This window comes from Thalia democratica, chromosome 4 (assembly GCF_965202585.1).
Source record: "Thalia democratica chromosome 4, ktThaDemo2.hap1.1, whole genome shotgun sequence".
Lineage (NCBI taxonomy): Eukaryota > Metazoa > Chordata > Thaliacea > Salpida > Salpidae > Thalia > Thalia democratica.
In genome coordinates this window covers 61,314,854-61,320,853 of record NC_139168.1, presented here as the reverse complement: position 1 = coordinate 61,320,853, position 6,000 = coordinate 61,314,854, and the positions used below count along the sequence as shown (strand labels likewise).

Here is a 6,000-nt window from a genome sequence, read left to right as displayed (position 1 = left end):
AGGATTGTCATTTTTTTATTGATGTAAGTGTATTACAAAGCTGTTTTGAAATACTTCCAATTTTTTGCGGTGTAGAGGAGCTACTTGTAAGCTTGATTTTTTTTGTGTATAAGTTTTAGTGTTATTTCTTTTATTCAAATAAGTTTTAAAAACCCAATATCTTTTAATAAAGTATAAACGTATATAATAAAACATGACTAGGTTTTTTAATCAATTGTTTTCAAAAGCAGAAAAACTTACTGCGTCTCATATATTGATTAAAATCTCACTTGTAACCATTTATTACAATATTTACATTCTTTTTTGATTTAGTGGCTCTCAAAAGGATCTTGAGCTTTTAGAGCAATGAAAATTCATATGTTTAAAAAAGGCAAGGAGCTTAATAATAAACAATTCAGATTATTTGTCCTGGACAAGTCTTAGATAAGACGTTAAAAGGTATCCATGGTGTGCGACTCGATAACCGAAAGGTTTTTCGTGCACCAGATCCTAGGACCAAATATTTTGAGCGCCTTTTTTGTTGTTCAATAAACTATATATATATATATTTGTTTCATCATTAAAACTTATATTAGCATTAAAAAAAATATTTTTTGCAAGGGTAAAGGAAACGTAAGTTTATTTTTCTTTCAATTCGTAGGGTCTTGGCAGTAGAGTATTTAGAAAAGTTGATAGATTTTGACACCCTTTTACAAAAGTATGGACAGTTTTAACACTTTTAATTTACAGGAGCTCAATTAAAGCTAATCTTAAATAGAGTATAAACGAAAGATAAAAATCTCTTTTGATTAATATGAAATGACATTAAAGTCAAAAGTACTTTTAATAAAAATCTGAAATTTGAAACAATGATAAACAGCATTCTTTTAGCTTTTAATCAAAACTTTATATAATAGTTTTCTTGATAACACTTCAAAAAGTTTATAAAAAGTTAAGAACTTCTTTTTTTTTCGAATCAAAACTATTTCAGAAATTGCACATTATTAATAGAGGAAACAAAAACGAATACAAACAGTATACCTAACTGTTAACTTTATTAAGTTACTCATTTAAAACAAATCTTTATAGAATGTTATACAATCAACTATTTTTCATAATGATACTTATTAATTTTTTAAGAATTTTTATTTTATTTAAGCAGACCTGTTTAATATTAGACTAATTTTAAAGACTACTTTTTGGTTATTTTTAAGTGGATAAAACTGTGTCCTCTGAAAAGTTCTGCGTACTATTGTATCGTTGATATGAAATTAAATCTCTTTTTGTGTTTCATACTACTAAAAACTGGACTTGACAATTTACTGATTCATAGAAAAAAAAACAGAATAAAACTTATAACTAACTTAAAAGTTTAGATTTTAACATACAGTTATTGAAGTACTTGAACCGTTTTAGTTAAAACAGCTTTAAGGAGAAAGATTTAACTAAGCACTAAATTAAGTTTTACGAGGACTGTGTTAAAAAAATCAAGTAATTATTTTATTAAAATTATGTAAAGTACATAAAAGGCTATCAATACCTTTTTTTAAATTGTCTTAGGTTTAATAAAAAGTTTTTAGTCAATAGACTAAAAATAAGTAGTCATAGCTGGTTCTAAATAAATTTTTGCATCATTAAGTTTCGAAAAGTTTGTGAAACCTTAATATAAATGCTCTACTGTTAGAAAATAATACTTTTATTGCTAGAATACTAATACATAAATACTTAAGACATTATATGTTCTAAAAGTAACTTTTTAACATAATAGAAAAGAGCTTCTTGAGAATTTTCAATTTGCTAAAATGTTATCTAAAAATACGAGCCATAGTAATTAGATTTCATATATTAGTAATATAGTTCGTTTTTTTAGTTACTTAAACCTAATATTTCTGGACCATTATTTTTAAGAACAGAGTACACAAATAAGGCAAAAAGTTTAATAACCAACAATTAAATTTTTTTTCTTCATTATAAAAAACTTAATCACCACTAATTAAGATATATTCCCGCGGTGATAAACAAAATTTAAGTTTGTCTTTCTCTTTTAATTCGTAGTATATTTGCGGTTGAATTTTGTCATCATTCAGAAAAGTACCATTTGTGCTGTTAAGGTTAATCATGAAAGAACGAACGACCCTTCTCTCAACACCGCTTATTTTTCTCACTACTGCCCTGAATTGATACGTGACGAGCTGGAATCCGCAAATTCTATCATTTCTTCCAATCAAAAACGTCCTTTTCCGGTGCATGTGTAGAGGTTTCAAATCTTCATCACCTTTGAAAACGTACAATCTCCACATTGCCTTCGGCATTGAGGCTTCCGGAGGCTCGTTGTATCTGATAACTACGCCTTTGTAAATTTTAGTGTCGGCAGTTCCACTCAGCTTAATATTTGGCTTCTCTTTCTCGACAAACTTCTTATTTTCGGAGCGAGGATGTTTACTGCTGATGTTGGCAATTTAAAAGTCGCTTTTTTCTGAAGTCGCTGGTGAGAACATTTTCCTCCGGTTGGTTTTTTTGTTGTTTGTTTTGCGTGAGCCATTATGAAATGATTCCTTTATCAAATGTCAAGAATATATACAGAAAATGTTACGAGTTATGGACTCAAGCGAAGTGAGACATTAATTGTTTCTGATTAAACTACCTAAATAGTTTTAGAAAATAAGCAATTAAGGTTACTTAAGTATACTTAGTAATTTGTTTTTTTTTTCGTTTTTATTTCAAGCGAAGCACTAAAAATAAGTTTTCTTTTTCTATTATATTTTCAGTATACAAAATAAATTTTGAAAATTGATCAAAAAAAGTTACATATTAATGATATGCAATCAAGACATTTAATAAACTGTTCGAAATATATATTTAATCGTTTGCAGTTCACTTTTAAGTGTTAGATAACAAAAGATCCTAGTGAAACAAGTTCACTGGAATATAAATAAAAACAAATTATACAGTAATCTTCCTTTATTGTACCAACATATGTTTCTGTGTATTAACTAATCAACACATTTCAACTGGGTCTGTAAAAAAATAATTACTGTAATATGAGAATAGAAGCATAGAATAAAGTAGGTGTATTCATGTTTTCATTAAATAAAATAATTTACTACAAGTTTTTACAAACTAATGGTTAATTATAGATAAAATACTAACTTTATTAATTGACTAACTTTATAGTACAAATTAGATAGCTGTTATAATCTTCATATATATCGTGACGTAATTATTGGATGTATTTTGTTCAATGATTGCAAACGATAAAAAAACTTGAGTCAGTATTTCTTTCCATTAATGTAAGTGGTTTGTTTATATTATGATTTGTTGTTTTGTTGTGTATTTTTGTTTACCTACTTAATTAGACTTAATAATTACAAATAATATATAGTTTTATAACAGTCGGATTTAATTCGAAGTATTTTACCTGTTATTAACTATTAACCTGTAAAAATTTGTAGTCAATCTTTTGACTAACGACGTTTCTCCACCCATAAAACATGATTAGCTATCTTTACAGAGCCTGTAACGCTTGTATTTTTAAGAATAAAAAGAAAAATATACATTTTTTTCTTTTCATGCATAAAAATTATCAAAATCAAGTTTGTAAATATAGAAGTTTAGTTGGAAATACAAAGAAAAAAAAACTATTTTTTAGGAAGGAATACAATCGAAAATTTATTAACTAAAGTGTTTGTGAAATGTCATTGTTGATATGTAATTAGCTAAGTTAAAATATTTGTAGGTGTTATGTAGTACCTAAAGTATATAAACTTAATTACAAATAATCATAAAAATTTTTGTTTTGTTTATTTAAAAGTTGTTGTTGTTTTTACTGAATTTGAATTTTACTGAGTTTTGCCGTTATCTTAAATTTATTCTCATATAGTTTTTAGAATTTTTAACAAGTCGTATTTTTTTTTTCTTCATCAATTAGTTGTATTTTAAAAAATTGAGCGAGATTATAAAATCAAATTAGTCTAACAGTTGTAATTAAATTACTATACAAAAAGTAATCATTATAAACTTAACGTAGCTAATTGTTGAGTTGTAAAAGTTTTTTTTAAAGAGTGTAACACTAAAAACAAAATATCTCAAAAATTATTTTACTGCATAACTTTATGTAGAAAAATAAATGAATAGTAATGTATCATAAAGTGTGTAATGAACGTATACCAGGGGTCGGCAGGCAGTTGGTGGTCGCGGGCCAAATTTCAAGTTTACAAAGTCTTCGCGGGCCGCAGTTTTAGTTTTAGTGACATTTGAATAATCTTTTGGTTTTAGTTTTAGTCAAATTAGAGAAAAGTTTTACTTTTATTTACCTTATCATTTTAAATGACTTTTAGCTATACAAAGAATGCCTATATAAATTAATATTTATTAGAATGGAATTTACGTTGACTAATATATTTAAGTGTTAATAAACTTTGTACTTTCATAAGCATTTAAAAAGTTCAACTTAATACTTATGTGATTTTACTAACAACCTAACTCTCTATAAAAACCTAACTTGAAAGACAGTTCATGGGTTACTTTTATACATTTTGTATATAATCAGCTTGTTTTTCATTTTTCTAAGAATACTTACTTCAAAAAAACGTTTTAGCGTGTTAAATAATTAACACTCACTTAAAAGTTTAGTAATTAGTTAACTTAATAAAATTAATACATTTTTGTATTCTAGAAAGCTAAAACAAATTCTTCTACATAGTTAACTCTCGAACACTTTGAAAAATTATCTTATTAGTAGTTAGTCTTTTACATGGTTGCCACTTAAAAAGCAAAAATGTCTGAGTTGTATCAAACCAGCCTAAGTTTGTTAAAAGTTTAAAAAGCTAATAAATAGTTGTTAATCAAGCTTAAATACCTAGTTAAAATATTATCATTATCAAAAAGTACGCGAAGTGTAAGAAAACAATAAAAAATTACAATTAGTAAACTACACTGCAGCCATAAAAACTATTCTGACAATTGGAAGATTTCTTTAAAGTGTTTGAAATAAAAGTTTCACACACACCTAAGTTTTCAAGCTTTTAAAATAGCCTGTTTGTGTGGCAACCCAATTAAAATAAAGTTCACAACATAAAGAAATAACAACGGTTATAACAGTAAATAAATTACATGCAAAAAAAATATAAGTCAGCTGGAATGGACAATTAAGTTTCTTAAAAAAGTTTAAGTATAACTTCTTGGTTTAGTTCCAACGCGAAGCACAACAATCGGTGAAATTTTACAAGTAAAGGTGCAATGCACCAATACAAAGTTTTTGGAAGTACAATTCCTTCTTTTATTTTTAATATAAAGTTTAATTAAAGTTAATTTTTTTTTTAATATATCAATATTAAAAAATACTGTTAAGCTACTTTAATATATTTTTTAATAAGAAAATATTTATTTGGTAATTTTTTTGTGTCAAATCGAAACTTCATTACTTTACATGTAAATTTTGTTTGAAATTCCAGGTTTATCAAAAATTCTCAAATTCAAGTTTTTTTCCAGAATTTTTAAGCATAAATTTTCAAATTCAAAGCTTTTTCGGGATTCAAGTTTTTTGGCAACACTGATTGTTCACACTTAAATGTACAATATAATATAAACAATATTTTGTACTATATCAGCTGCAAGACTTAAACTTTAACACATATTTTAACTCAAACTAACACTGTTGAGTGAGAAAAACATACATCATAAGTTTAAATGCCACTCTTTCAAGCAAAAAAGCCAGTCTGAGTCAACAAAAACATTCCTAATATTTTTGTATGCAAAAAGCAATCCTGGCCAAAAACTTAAAAAATGATTTAGTTGGCCTGAGATTTGAAGTCTTCAAATAGTGATAGTCTGAGTGTGTGGTAAAATTTAGTTGTTTATTTGCTTGAATTTGAACTACTTTGATTAATAACGTACAAACTTAATAAATTTACCATCTCTAAATCTATTTAATATTAAATAGGTAGCTCCAAAAACCAGCAATTTTGTATATTAATATGCAAGGCATAAAAATTGACTTAGTTTGAAAAAACCAATGTTTGA

At 26.2% G+C, this 6,000-nt stretch overlaps 1 pseudogene; it reads right to left on the bottom strand.

Annotated features, from left to right (window-relative positions):
- Window positions 1-1,958: 1,958 nt before the first annotated feature.
- LOC145833495 (smad nuclear interacting protein 1 pseudogene) lies at window positions 1,959-2,521 on the bottom strand (annotated as a pseudogene).
- Between the last annotated feature and the right edge of the window lie 3,479 nt (window positions 2,522-6,000).